Below are 16,381 nucleotides of genomic sequence, written 5' to 3'. Positions count from 1 at the left end.
GTGGGCACAGGTAAGAAAGCAGAGCGTCATTTATCCAAGCAGATGACAAACTGAAAGATGACATGAGAGTCTGAGCATACCAGTCAGAAAGGTTCATAGAATAGACAAGGGAAAGTGTGTGGGGGGGCTCAAGAATGACGATGTAGGGATAAGTCGCTAATAAAATAGAAACTAGCCATGAAGTTCTAAAGAAACCCGCATGGACACCACTGTACAAACACTATTCCAAATGGAATAAGTAAACATGAAGCCTGAAAAGCAGCTATGGTCGTTTTGTAAAACTTCTTCAATTTTTAGTTCTAGTGAATCCCCACTGCGGTTATGTTTTTCTATTGTCAAGGCACTGGTTAGATGAGGGTGAAATGGCGGCACTCATTTTGCTGGATCTCAGCGCTGCTTTCGACACAGTGTCACACCACTTTTTGGAGAGAGCCTTGCAGTCATTGGGCTTGATGGGAACCGCCTTGGAGTGTCTCTGCTCTTTTTTAATCTGACTCTCCTTTTGGTTTCAGGTGGGAACCATTGAGCCCATGATTGCAGAAGTGGGCGAATGTCCGAGGCTCTGTCTGGGCTGTAGTTGTATGACTGGAAAATTGCTGAAGGCACAGGAGGCGCATGATCTTTCAATCTGTTGAAGGGGGCTACACATTTAGTCCAGTCTGCTTGAAAATGGCCAACAACTTCCAATTATGGATGGATTCTATGGGACTTTACATAAATACAGTCTGATCAGGAGCACATTTTCTTCTTGACTCCAATGGCAGAGCCTCTCCACCCATGCTAACATGAACACAAAAAAAAGATTAGGCAGGTGCGCTGCTGTATGTGGCCCTGTGTCTAGCACTGTGGGCCTACACCACAGCTCTAGCAAGTGCATGGGAGTGCTGACAGAATGTAAAGTGAACCTAAAAAGTCCTTGAGGGAAGTATTCCATCCCAAGAAGAGGAAAGGCTTGAGACTGAGCGCACCATAAATTGTGGGTGATTGAACAGCATCTGAGCCTTACTCTAGAAAGAGGGGATGCCCCAGAACCAGGGGAGGGAGAGACAGACAGTGGTGGGTGCATCACGTACAAGAGATAGTGACTAAAGACATTGACCTATGTTAGTATTGAAATGTGTACCATTTAGTACAGGTGTGCGATTAAGTTACTTTTCTTTCTTGCAAAAGTAAGCAGAGGACTGGATATTCACTTTCTTAAGCCCCCGGTTGATGGTTGAGGAATGATCTTGAGTACCCCAAACATTCTTGCTGAGAAGCCTGCAATTGCTTACCCTTGCTTCCCTGGGAATCCTGCGAGGAAGGATAAGTACTTGGCCCAGTTTGCACATCCATAGTAGGAAGGGCCTCAGAATATCAAGTGGTAAACAACCTCGACCCCACGGTTGAGGCCCAGCAGCCCTTGCCTACCCACGTGGCCTCCCAAACAGGGGTTGACAGACTCCTCTCAGATAATTGGAAAGGTCAAACCACAGACTCTAATTCTGATTCACTTATTGCAGTCAAAGGGAACTGCTGTCACAGCTTTTTTTCAAACTGTTTCATCAATTCATATTGTTTACCATCAGCCAATCTGAATGGGTCAGCGTAATTAGACCCATCTTGTTTGGCTGAAGGCCGTCCCTTCTAAGATTTGCATGTCCCTGCCCACCTACCAGTTATGGAGATTTCCATTGGTTTACAGTTTGCCGCATGTTACCACCTGCATACAACGTTTTTCCTACTGTGTCAGGATGAAGAGGATCAGTGGAATTTGCAGAGTTGCTCCAACAATCGCCAGCCGTTTGCTTCCGCTCTGTCAAATAAAGAAATATAATTTTACATGACCCTATTCATGATTCAAACCCATGTCTTCCTACCTTATTTTCAGACCGACAGAACATCATTTTCGTTTATTTATCTTAGCTAACCTTTGAGCGTGCAGTAGAAAACACCACTTACTCATGCAGAGAGCCACTTTGTGGGGCTCATTGCCACTGGAGTCTAAAAAATTGCCTATTTTAATGACATTTTTGAAAAAAATTGGGAAATAGTTTCTTTACTGCTAAACTCTCTGGGGTACTCAGTTCTGTTGTCCAGTTTCGCCGATTCCAGAAGCCAATCAGTCACCATAAGCTAATTGAATAGTAATATTCACATGAAAAAACAACTTCGAGGTTGGATGAGAAATTCTGGGCGCTCAAAGGCTCCAAAATAGCCTTCTTTGGTTGAGCAAAAATCTTGCTTCACTGAGGACTTTTCTATTTGAAACTCCTGTCTGATACTTGTAAATGTGGTAATAAATTGAAGCATGTCATGGTCGTGTTTAATTTTGATAAACCACAAATACACTTTTAGAATGAAGGATTACGCTTCTCACTTTTTAATACCCCATGCAGAGAAGAATGATGTATTTTATCCTGCCATTTCTAAAGTTAGGAAAATAATCCAATGAAGGGTCACAATGTACTTTAAGACAAATTTAATAAGAATGGAGACCTTTTGTAAATGCTGCTGTTGAATCTGACTGGTTATGATTTATTCATATGTGCTTAGGAGGAATGCTTGTTACTAATCTGGTGACTCATTGCATCGTTTTAATTCAGTCTCTTTTATTAGCAAATACAATACCACATAATTATTATAGTATGAGGGTTATAGTTCTGACATTAACATTTATTCTTATTTCCTGTGCATGCATTAACTCTTTCACTGCTTGTGAACCTCCGTGGCACAGTTTTCTTTTTTTTTTTAATCATTAGGTTTTTTTAACAACACATGTTTCTCAATGTTCTGTTTCTGCGCCCTTACAAACAAAACATTTTTTAACACATTCTAGGATATGTTTTGGTGCAAACGTTCCATCAATATCTCCTTGCAGTCTATAGAAATCATAAAAAATGTGACGGTATATACAGCCAGATTCATGAAGCTTAATTGCGCTCGCAAAGGGCCAGATTTTGAGAATCTGGCCCTTTGCGAATGCAATTTTTGCATTTGGGATTCATCATCCCAAATGCAAAAATCAGTAAATGCGATTTCGCTAAATTGCGAGGAATTACATTTAAGGAATCTCTATTTGAGATTCCTTAAATGCAATTCATCAACCATTTATAAATTGCGAATTCGCAATTTCGGGCCGCTATTTACCACGAGGTCAAACCTCGTGGTAAATAGCGAAAACTATTTTCTATGCTTTTAAATGCATTTCTCTTAGTTACATGTTGCACACACACATGTCCTTTGGACATGTGTGTGCGCAACACCAATGTAGATTACATTTCAGGGGTGCTACAGGGTGTCCTTTGGACACCCCTAGCACCTTTGAAATCGCATCCTTATTTGCGATTAGCAAATTGCTAATCGCAAATAAGGAATAACTCCCCATTCATTCCTATGGGCCTTTAGGCCCATTCATTCCTAAGGGCCTTTAGGCCCATAGGAATGAATGGGGAGTTATAAGGAGTTATAAGGAATAACTCCCCATTCATTCCTATGGGCCTAAAGGCCTAAAGGCCCATAGGAATGAATGGGGAGTAATTCCTTATTTGCGATTGGCAATTTGCTAATCGCAAATAAGGAATGTGTAGGAATCGCATTTTATTTTGCGATTCCTACATGAATCCCGTTTTGCGAGTCTGTAATAGCGATTCCTTATGAATCGCTATTAAAGACTCGCAAAACGGGTCTTTGATAAATCTGGCAGTTAATTCTTTACCAAATTGTCTTAATGTTTTTTTGCATTTCTCAAATGGACAAACACGAAGCCTGGATCTCTGACCAAAGAAATGTTGCCCTGAATGTAAGGTGTCTGGCAATACCAATTATTTGTGTTTTATTTGAGTTCAGTACTTGTGGGACTTAGTTGCTTAATTTTACAGTCAATTGTGTAAAACTAGACTATATCAGTAAATTGTTGCTGATTCACTTTTTAAGTTGCACTGTCCATTTTAAGCTCAGAATGCCGTGAAGGTATAAAACTGGTATATTCTCTAATTCTGCATGACTTAAGCAATCAATTGGTGAAAGCCACACCTCTCTTACCTTGACTGCCTGACTGGAAGAGCACACTGAACATGCTGTGAGTCAGATTTTTGCAATGTTATTTTCCAAATATATATAATTCACTTCAGTTTCCATCTCAAAAGAACGTATGCCTGGTAAAGTCTGACCCCCTTCTGTGTCCTTATGGGTCTTCTGAGTGTAGGGGTGCCAGACATATATATGATTTCTATAGTTCCTTAGATTCCTGGTGTCCACGGCTGATAAACTGGATGCAGTGCAGTAGGGATATTCAGAAAGCAACTGAAAGCAAAACACTGGTTCGGGTACCCGTCATTTTAGTAACAAGTATCACCCCCTGGGCTGTTAGAAGCTGAAACTGGTGAGTTTCTGCATCTGATCATCCTAAGGTTTCCATGTCTGGGTGTCAGTCTTGCCTAATTGCATTTGAATAGAATGCGCTAAACATGAAGTTGTCCTCACACAGGAACATATCCTTGCCAAGGCTAGTCTGCTGACTGTGTTCCAGTTCTGGTTGATGATTCCCATTGGAGATGAAGTGAGTGTAATGTATTTGGGAAATTTGCTAAAAAACAACTGAAAGTGATTTGGCGGTGGAGTAACTGTCTTCTGGTCACAGGTATGCTCTCTCTGCTGAATAGAAGCCATACATTCTAAACATCTGTACATGCAGTATATGAAGGACATTGCGGAGGCAAAAAAAGTCTACCTAGGCAACAGGATTACTCTTGCAACCAACTCACAAAGAGAGCTCTTTAACATTGTTAAGGAATTCACTACTCCATCAGGAACACAGCAGGCGCCCCCTGATACCAAGGACTGGGTGGAATCTGTAGCCTCCTACTTCCATGAGAAAGTTAATGACATTCATAAACGGTTCCCTCAGTCAACGACAAAAGGCGAAACCACCACCCTTGATGTCAATAGGCAAAACATCCTTAATAATCACTCTGCCACGCTAAAACAGTTTTCACCCTTGTCAGAAAAAGAGGTGAACCAAATCTTGTTGAACATTAAATCTGGGGCACCGGGAGATCCTGCCTCTCCGCAAGTTATATCTAAAATCTCCCCAGCTCTGATCCCCATCCTAACTAACATTTTCAATCAATCGCTACAGCACTGTGTTGTCCCCGACCACTGGAAGGAAGCAATAATCAGGCCTATTCTAAAGAAACCCACGGCTGACCCAGATCAACTTGTAAACTACCGACCCATTTCCCTTTTACCACTCTTTGGGAAAGTCATGGAGGCTCTAATTAATGAACAGCTTATCGCCCACCTGGAGTCCAACAAACTCCTCGACCCATCTCAATCCGGCTTCAGGGCGTTCCACAGCACTGAAACTGCCCTGCTGGAGGTCGTGGACAATATAAGACTGTCTTTGGACTAAAAAAAGTCAGCCATATTGATCCTGCTAGACCTGTCTGCGGCCTTCGATACCATCTCGCATCGCGTTCTGCTAGAGCGCCTTGCTGAGGTTGGTGTCGAAGGCGCCGCACTCCAATTGTTGTAAATTTTTAATTTACTATCATAATTTCTATGCAGGTAAGTACTTAATCAATAATAACTCAATCGGAAAGAAAGAACCAGAGTCCGTGGTGTTAGAGTTCTTAGGGATTTTATTCCTTAAAAAGGAATGGTCATGACCTGGCTATCATGTTCCCGCAACCACACAGGGTTCAGGAAGGGATAGAGAGCGCACGCTACATTTTATTGACAGTACATAGCTTATATACTTAATTCATGTCATAGAAAACAGTATAGTAGGCGTAACAGCTGAGAGAAGACAAGATAACAGTATCCACGTGTTTACTAGTACGTAATCAGAAGGCGTGGACTAGGCGTGAATTAGAGGTGTGTGCTAGAAACGTCACCAGGTAGGTGTCACAGAAGGGGTGGCACTAACAGAAAATGTTGCAATGTCAGCAGAAATCGGAAGCTTGGATGCGCGCGCAGCTGCATGACGTGTGATTGACGTGAAACTGGAGGGTGCAGGAGACTTGACATTTACACTGACGGAAAGAGACAGAAGTCTGGCATGTCAGATCAACTTGTACTTCTATCATATCTGATATCTGATGTTTGGGAACCATACTATCGAGAGGGAAAGGTCTCTGGGGCAGAAGCTATTCTATACTGACTGTGAGTGCGTGTGTAAGCGCCTGAGTGTCTGCATGAGAAGCGTGGGGGCATGGGCCTTCCATGGGAGCATGGTAACAGAGGCTATGAATTACTTGCACGGAGACAGGTTAGCCCTTTGCTCTGCAGATGAGGGGGATGTTTACTGAAGCTAGTAGGCAGGAATGTATTTTCGAGGAGCGGAACAGATAACTCGAAGGTTATAGTCAGTCTTGGCAGGCAGCAGGCTGAGCTGAGCACGGTGGGCCGCGCTGGAAGTAAGTCAGAGTTCACGGGTACAGAGGCAGCCTGGGCTGAGGTTTTCAGAGTCAGAAGCCAGAAAAATGGCTCGATGGCAGAAATTCAGGGCCTACTTTGCCAGAGCTGAAAAACGTGTAAAGTACACTACAAAAAGACGTTGGCATAGCATACTTAGGAACGGACTATTCAACCCATTCAGGGTGGGTCTGAAAGAGGACATGTTAACGTTGGACGCAAATGTATTTGCGTCTTCGTAGCTGGCACAGGAGGGAAGTTACATGCACTTTAAGCTGGTACATGGAGTCGGTGGGGTACACGCTAGGGAACACAATCTTGACCATAAAATTTATATTTCCTCATTCCCTCCTTGTTCCCTACGGACCCTTCATGATATATCGATCCTCATGAATCGATCAGTTTGTTCTTGTAACATCATTTGTTCTTCTTTCTTTCTTTCACGTTTTGAGAGGAAACTGGAATGTTCAATGCACGATGTGGCACACAGTCCACAAATCGCTGGCCCACACTGTAGGCACAGGCAGCAACTGAATACTAGGACTAGGCCAATGCCTAGGAAGGATAGGATCTTCCATCCCCAAGCAGTTAACGTTGTCCAGAACCAACCGGACCAAGTCCAGGTGCCTGGATTCTGATGTATCAGATTTGCAATTTTATGAAGACGTGTAATAGCTTGATATACTGTGGGCGCGTTTTCTGGGATGAAAATACAGCAACTTGACCCGATGACCTTACAGGCTCCACCTCTATCTGCCAAGATGACGTCAATAACAAGACGATTCTGAAGAACAACAACCCGCATGGCGGACTGCTCTTCTGTTAAGTTACCTAAGGCGGAGGCAGTTTCATTCACTACTGCTTCAAGTGTTCTAGTTAATCTGCGTATTAGTTTACTATTTTGGACGGGACCCAAGAAGAAAAAGAATCCTTTATTAAAATCGGTGTATTGTTCCCATGCTGTTTCTGTATAGTCGACAAGCGAGAGATCTCTTCGGAGCCTATTCTTTACTAGATTTGTATTTCTGTGATAGTCAGGAGGAGCTAGAAAAACAGGTGGCAGAAGGAATGCAATGTAACAGGTACCATCCCAATCTGGAGGTAAGCGTATGTATGCGGTATGACCACAAACAAAATAGGAATGACGGGTAGCTCTAAAAGAAGACTTGCCTTGATCACTGAATTCGACCACAATAGTACATTTACTATGGCCTAAGTGTACTGAACCTTTCTTGCTGACACATAATTCACCAGTGACTGGTAGTACTGACATAGCGGGCAGAACTGGAGCAGGTTCGGATTCAACAGTAAGGATCATAAGGTTAATTGTGTAATTACCTAATCCATAAACTTCATTTTCTAGATCAGTTCCTATTCTAATGGGGAGTCCCTTCTTGTCAGGATAACAGGCATTAAGCAGAACTAAGTTCAAGTTTCCCCAAACCCAGCTCCCTTTGAAAACAGCAATATCAGGATCTACGGAATTTATTATTCTAAACCAGGCACCACAGGAACCGTTGTGAGTGAACGGGTACGGAAAGAGGGGCAGAGCTCCCTTGTATTTCTGGTAGGGAGGGAGTCGGCCACATATCCAGCAGTTTGTAGCATTGTTAGTCTGATGGGAATGATGTAACATACTAATGAATGTGTTGTTGCGCAGCGCAAGTCTGTAAGAAAGTTCATGTGGAGGTAATTTACTAAAAGAATGTTCAGCAGAAACATTATAAGCAGATTGTTCACGCTTGAAAATAGGATAATAGATGGGGAGCAGTATACTCGCAATAATTATCAGAACACTTAGAAAAAACATAATTAATAATGTCACCATACAGTGACTACGTAGTGATTTACAATATATACGTTTCTTTAATTGTCTTTCTCTATCTCTATCTTGATCTAGGGGATACATGTCAGAAACTATTTAACCGATTCACCTAGGGGAGGACTTAAACAATTAAACTGTCTGACTTGCTAGATCGGAGCTTTGATCTATATTCTTCTTGTGGAGTTTTCTCTCGTTCGGAGACTTTAAAATCATTAGTTTTGATACAGTCTTTGGTGGGGGTGGACGAGCCTGGATCTGGTTTCAGTTCATTGTATTTTTTGATATGGCTCGTGTGGACCCACCCCTTTCTGCCTTCCAGTTTCACTGCGGTCCTCGTTGTAAGAAGGACGGTCTTTGGCTCCTTCCAGCGGGGCTCCAGCGGACTCTTCCTGTCGAAGTTCCGTACTAAAACTGTGTCCCCAGGACGGACATCATGTGGCTTTACATCAGTGTTGTCGGGGAAAGCTGCGGCAACCTGTGAACGACATGATTGGAGTGCAGACATCAAGGAGGCAAGGTAATCTGTCAACATATTACAATCAACATCAGTAATCTTCTTCGGAATGGGCGTCCCCCACATATTCGGTGGTCTACCAAAGACCACTTCGTACGGGGATAGTCCTGATCTCGAGTGGGCAACCATCCTCATGTAGAATAGTGCCACGGGCAGGGCGACTATCCAGTCGACCCCTTTCTCTTTACATATTTTTGCAAGGCGTGTCTTTAATGTCTGGTTATGCCTTTCTACAAGGCCTGCGGCTTCGGGATGTCGGACACAATGGAATCTCCACTGATATCCTAGCAGCAAGGAAACCTGCTTCATTAATTCAAATGAGAATGGCTGTCCGTTATCTGAGTACACGACACGAGGCAAGCCGTACCGTGGGAAAAATTCACGAACCAGCTGCCTGGCAGTGGTCGGAGCAGTGTAATCTGGGACTGGGTATGCTTCGGTCCAACGGGAAAGTGCACAAACAATTACGAGGACATATTTGAATCCTCGACAACGGTCCATCTGGATATAATCCATCTGGAGGACTTCAAAAGGGTGATCGGGAGGATGGAATCCACCTTGCTCTACAGGGACGCTTTTACCTGGATTGAACTGACAACAGATCATGCAAGTACGCACTTTCTGTTTTGCTGCTGCTCGTAAGTGTTTATTGCTCCAAAGATTTTGTAAACTGTCTAACATTGCTTTTTCTCCTAGGTGTGCTGGACTATGTGCTGTATTAACCATGACTTGAACCATAGAATCAGGGAGAAACCATGTAGATTTTCCCTTCGTCATCCAACCTTGATCTGTCTGGATCCCTCCTAGTTCAGTCCATTTCTTTATTTCATCTGGAGTAGCATGTGCCTGAATATCGATTACATCTAGTGTGGGATCCCTGACTGTCATACAATTTGTCGGTCCTATTGTCTTTGTCATGTCAGTTGTCTGAGTGTGAGTCAATGCTGTATGTTTTGCTGTCTGGTCTGCCAGGTCGTTACCCTGGGAAACAGAATCTGTAACTTTAGTATGTGCTTTACACTTCATGACGGATATACCTGATGGCAGATGTATTGCTTCTAACAGTGCTTGAATGAGGGGACCGTGTTGGATCTTGGCACCATGAGAGGTCAGAAAACCTCGTTCTTGCCATAACATGCCGAAGTCGTGTACAACTCCGAACGCATAACGGGAATCAGTATATATGTTGACATTTCTGTTCTTGGCTAGAATACAGGCTCGGGTCAGAGCAATAAGCTCTGCCGCTTGAGCAGACAGTGTGTCAATACGATGCGTTTCTTTAACTTTGGTTTCAGTGGTCACTGCATAGGCGGCCACTAATTCTCCTGTACTTGTTCGCATACATGAACCATCCACATAAAGTGTCAGGTCTGGATTTGTCAGTGGAACATCTGTTAAGTCTCGTCGAGGCTTTGTAACTGCATTAATGATCTCTATACAATCATGCGGAGCTGGATCTGTCATAATTGTAGGTAACAGTGTTGCGGGGTTCAGAATACTGCAGCGTCTGATTTCTATGTGAGGCTGGAATAGCGTTAATTCGTAACCTGTCAGTCGTGCTATAGTCAAGTGTTGAGTCTGGGTTCTGTTTAAAAGAACCTCTACAGAATGTGGAACTTGTACTGTTAACTGATGTCCTAGAACAATTGAATCACTCTGTCTGATTGCTAATGCTGTTGCTGCTACAGACTTTAAGCACGCAGGGAGTGCCTGGGCTACTGAATCCAATGTACTTGAAAAATAAGCGCAAGGCTTATGTGAACCTGCTTGATCTTGGGTGAGGACAGACAATGCTGTACCATCACGTTCTGTAACAAAAAGTGTAAACGGCTTGCTGTAACATGGTGTTGCTAAAACTGGTGCTTGACATAAAGCTTTCTTTAGTTCCTCAAAGGCTTGTGTATGTTCTTGAGTCCAAGGGAGGACAATCGAAGTCGCTGCCTCCTGTGTTGTTAACTGGATGAGTGGTTTAGCTAGAAATGCATATTGAGGAATCCATTGTCTGCAGTACGAGGTGAGGCCTATGAAGGCCCGCACTTCCTTTTGTGTCTGGGGTTTTGGCATATTTACAATTAACTGAATGCGATCGGGAGTGAGCTGTCTCCCCACTTTGGACAGCAAGTGACCCAAGTATACAACTTGCTGACCACAGAATTGTAGCTTCGAAGGAGACACCTTGTGTCCCTTGTCGGCCAGAAAATGTAAAACTGTCAATGATGCTTGTTCACATTCGGGTTCACTTCGTGCGGTGATCAGCAGATCATCGACGTATTGCAGTAAAGCAGTGTTAACTGGCATTTGAATACAATCTAGTTGTCTTTTCAGTGCTTGACTATAGATGCTGGGGCTTTCTGTGAATCCTTGAGGTGCGCGTGAAAATTTGAAACTTCGTCCATTTAAACTGAATCCGAAGAGGTATTGGCTCTCTGGATCAATCGGTACACTAAAGAAGGCGTTCTTGAGATCAATTACAGTAAAGAACGTTGCTTCTGAATCAATAGCAGTCAATAGAGAAGAGATATCGGGGACCACAGGGTACTGTGGAATAATGCATTTATTCAGTTCCCTCAGATCAATCACCAGCCGATATACTGGCGGTGCATTGGGATCAGTACGTTTACGAATTGGAATGATGGGTGAATTACAGATATTGGAGTCGGTCTCCACGACCACTCCTTGGGCAATGAGCTCTTCAATGATTTTCAGTAAAGCCACTACAGCATCGGGTGGTAACTTGTATTGTCTGATTCGTGGTAGAACAACTCCTGTCTTGAGTGTAACACGGTATGGTGTGATATGCATACAACCTACATCAGTTGGGCCTGTTGCCCACAAGTGATCTGGTACATGTTTCAATCTGACGTCGAATTCTCGCAAAACATAATGACCCTTGAAATCCCGCAGAAAGAGTCTAACCCCCTCCGGGGAACAGCAAATTATGGCTCCTAGAGCTTTCAATGTTTTGATACCTAACAGATTTTCTGGACATGATTTCGTAAGTAACAAGTCTGTAACACGTGATAATGGACCCACAGCCAGGGGGACTGGTTCTGATACTTCATTTATAATGGGCTGTCCTGAAAAACCAAGGGAAACATTCTGTGAGCCTGAGAGGGGTGCCCCTGGGACTTCGTCATGGCTTATAGTGGTACGGCTTGCCCCTGTGTCTATTAAAAACTTTCTATCTTTTCCCAATACTTGACTGTGTACATAAGGACCCTCTTGATCTACAGGAATTTCAATAAGAGGCAAGCCAAATTCCCTCTCTAGGCTGTTTCATGTGTATCGCTGGTAGTCGGGGTAAGCAGATTGGGCATACTGGTACATTTGTTGGGAAACTTGCTGAGTCGCGGCAAGAGGCTGTGGCTGAGATACCGCTACTGTCTGTGCTGTATGGGATGAAGCATGCATAGGCTGTGTGTTCTGTGAGGTCTGTACATTCTGTGGGGTCTGTTGCTGGACCTGATCTTGTCTTGGTGGATGCGGTCTCTCTTTAGTTTTACCTGTTGCTATATTGTGTTTCAGAACTGGGCATTCATGTACGTAGTGACCTGGCTGCTTGCAATAGTTGCAGGTCCCTTTAACGGGAACTGCGGCGTGACTTGTCTGGGTCGTACCCTTTCTGTTTCCGTCGGTGTGGACCGACTGGGCTACTAACATTTTCATTTTTGTGTCTTTCATACGTTTCTGCTCCTGATCCTGTTCCTCTCTAATTCTATTCTGATGGTATTGTAACATTTGTAACATCTGTGATGGCGTATTTGCTTGCCATGTACTCTCGACTTTGTATACACGGTTTTTAACTGCTAACAGGGAATTCTCGACTAGCTTTGATACAAAAAGATGCGGGTACGACTCGCTACTTGGTTTAAGACCACTATTAATAATGAAACATTTCTCGAATCTTGAATAAAAGTCACTAGTATCTTCGTCGGGTTTCTGTTTACATGCTGAGATGGCATCCCAGTCTTCCTTTCTAGTTGTCAGTAATCTTGGCAGAACCTGTACTATCAAACCTGGTAACGCTTTAGTTTTCTCCCCAAGGCCTACCCCTGGGACACGCTTGTTCTCTTCGTCTTCTATTTCTGCCCATACAATCTTTTTGTCTCCCACCTCCCATTCCTTTTCCTTGAGTTTCTCGTATATGCCCGTAGGCAGCAGTACCTTTAACATTTTCATGATATCTTCATATGTGTAATCCCCCATCAGTAACATGTCTTTAAGCTCTCTGTGGAAACCTGCAGGGTCTTTATCATGGCAGGGTACTAGTTTCTTCATTTCTAACAGTTCTAACTTAGTCAGTGGCGTGTGTACATACACGCGTTTCAAGACATTATCCTCACCCATAACTGGGTGTACTTCTCGTAAGGGGTTCTGACTTTCAATGCCACTCAGGCATTCCATACGATACATCTTTCTTTCTGGGGGTGGAGCGGGAACATATTCAGAGCTTACAAAAGTGTCATATCTATGTCGTTGTTCTAGAATTATTTGTATTAACTTGGTACTTAGACCTCTCCATCTATCCATGAGTAGTGCTTCTAGAGTTTCGTGTAAGGGACCTGGATCGGAATGTTTATTTCTGTATTTCGTGAGGAGGTGCTGCATCATGTATACACCTGCTAATTTCTGCTCGTCTGGGGAGAGGTTCAGGAATGTCTGTGCTACGGTGTCATCATTATACATATCCGGATTTTCAGCCCATAATATGGCTGACCGGGCTAATTCCTGTTCATCCATTGAATTTAGTATGTGGTACCCCACTCGGTCTCGGAGTCTTTTATCAGTCTCCTGGAACTGGTGTTCAGAAGAATTTGGGTTGGTTAAGGCAGAGAGAAAAACTCTCTTGCTTTCCGGACGGATACCTTTCCTAAGGTAAGTTCCCTTACCTACATACGCTATAGTATCTGTAGTCTTTTCTGATTCTTCGAGTTCTTCCTCCTCCTCGGAGGAGGCCCTTTCTTTCTCTTTTTCGTGCATTTCTATCACTGCTTTTCTTATTTTCTTGTACATACTGGCTATGCAAGCCCCCTTATCATGTTTTCCTTCAGATATATTTTGGCCCCACCTGTTGAGTCCATCTAATTCATCCTGATCTGTCTCAGGCCTGTCTCTTTCTCTTATTAGGCAATTTATGAAAAAACGTAGTATCTGTGCTTGAATGTCAACTTTCTGATGCTCCATGGCATCCTTAACACTGTCAGGGTCTTTACCAGTCTGAATGAACTGATATATTCTATCTAGGCGCTCCTTCATCCCTGCAAATAACAGCAGGAAATCAGTAGCAGATCTTAACCGTAGTGAGGCCATCATCATTCTGTCGTTTTTGCCGGGTACTGGATCATATCTGCAAACTGAAAGTTTTTCTTTGAGTATGTCAAGACGGGGTGACTTGAACGTGAGAGGACTCTGCATATCCCTAAGGTTTACTCTGTGTGTCAATGGTGGGGTGTGAAGACCCCCAGTCGCACCTCCTGAGGCGGAAGCTTGGGCATTATCTCTCTGTGGAGTCTGTATCTGAACTTGGATTTGTCCTTTGGTAGCGTCAGGTAGACGTGGTTTCGGTAGATCTATTTTAGCTGCGGGAAGTGGTGGAGGTGGAGGAATCTGTTGTGGTACTGGCGGAATATGATCTTGGGGCGGGTTACCACCCCCATCCCTGTCGTTAGGCAGGGCACGGACAGGCAGATTGGTGTAAGCGGGTGCTACATCCTCTAGATAGGAATTCAGGAATATGTCTTTAGTGGTCCTGTGATTTACTTTAGTTGGCACCAATGGTGACGGCAGATTTTTCGGTATTTCTGAAATGGCCTCATGCGAACCCTCGGCCGCGAGATACATACCGTTTACGAGGTTATTTCGTGCACGGTCTACTTGCTCTGTTTTTACTCGGATCCCTTCAGTAACTAATTCGTTTTCTTGGGCTTTATCTGATTCTCTAAGTCTGTCTTCTCTACGTAGTGCTTTTTCTGGCTTTCTTTTTCCATAGTGCTTCCTCTACTTTCATGATGCACTCAGCATCCCATGTTCCAGTAACTGGCCATCTGTGTCTCTCGTCTAGATGTTTTGTATAATCGGCCCATAAATCTAGATACAATATGGCATCTAAGCCATGCTTGTGGTACATGAAGTTTCCTGGAGTGTCCCTAGGGGGAATAGGAATTTCTTCCTCCAGTATCCCTTTCCTAGTTCCTATCTGCTTTAACTTGTTGAAAAACGGCATCTTGTTTCTACTTAGTACTGAAAGCTCGATCTTACCTACTTAATACTGAATACAGCTATTTATACAAGAACACACAATAATGCACATTAAAAACAGTCACACTCATACCACGACATTAATCACATGAAAAACATTTAAAACATATATCACTACCCCTTTATACTGATGTACTGCTAAACAGCACAGATACACTGTCTAAAAACAGTGCAGACCTTGAAATAACGGAGGTACTGCTAAACAGCACAGATACACTGTCTAAAAACAGTGCAGACCGGACTTGTGTACCCAAACCCGTCTTGATACGACCCAGCAATGGTACTCACCGGGAAGCACGGAAATCGGAAGGCCTCGGAAAACTCGACTGGACTGAACTGGACTGGACTCGACTCGACACGTGGATACTTCGGAAAACTTCGGAAAACTTCGGGAAACTGGTGGGCCTCTTGACACCTCGGACCTTGCTTCTTTCGGCTAGGCTCTGGTCGGGATCCTCCGCACTCCTCACCGCCTCGTCTGGGTACTGATCACAGTCTTCGTCACCTCCGTGGGCCAGAGGGAGATGCAGGAAATCCTGCCAGTACGCGTAGTTTCCTTCTAACTGATGGCAGGGGACAGAGCTTGCAACGCACCAACCGGCGCGTGAGGTGGGGGAGGGGTCCCTATTCGGGCGCCAAAATGTTGTAAATATTTAATTTACTATCATAATTTCTATGCAGGTAAGTACTTAATCAATAATAACTCAATCGGAAAGAAAGAACCAGAGTCCGTGGTGTTAGAGTTCTTAGGGATTTTATTCCTTAAAAAGGAATGGTCATGACCTGGCTATCATGTTCCCGCAACCACACAGGGTTCAGGAAGGGATAGAGAGCGCACGCTACATTTTATTGACAGTACATAGCTTATATACTTAATTCATGTCATAGAAAACAGTATAGTAGGCGTAACAGCTGAGAGAAGACAAGATAACAGTATCCACGTGTTTACTAGTACGTAATCAGAAGGCGTGGACTAGGCGTGAATTAGAGGTGTGTGCTAGAAACGTCACCAGGTAGGTGTCACAGAAGGGGTGGCACTAACAGAAAATGTTGCAATGTCAGCAGAAATCGGAAGCTTGGATGCGCGCGCAGCTGCATGACGTGTGATTGACGTGAAACTGGAGGGTGCAGGAGACTTGACATTTACACTGACGGAAAGAGACAGAAGTCTGGCATGTCAGATCAACTTGTACTTCTATCATATCTGATATCTGATGTTTGGGAACCATACTATCGAGAGGGAAAGGTCTCTGGGGCAGAAGCTATTCTATACTGACTGTGAGTGCGTGTGTAAGCGCCTGAGTGTCTGCATGAGAAGCGTGGGGGCATGGGCCTTCCATGGGAGCATGGTAACAGAGGCTATGAATTACTTGCACGGAGACAGGTTA

This window comes from Lissotriton vulgaris, chromosome 10 (assembly GCF_964263255.1).
Source record: "Lissotriton vulgaris chromosome 10, aLisVul1.2, whole genome shotgun sequence".
Taxonomy (NCBI): Eukaryota; Metazoa; Chordata; class Amphibia; order Caudata; family Salamandridae; genus Lissotriton; species Lissotriton vulgaris.
This window is presented reverse-complemented; position numbering follows the sequence as displayed.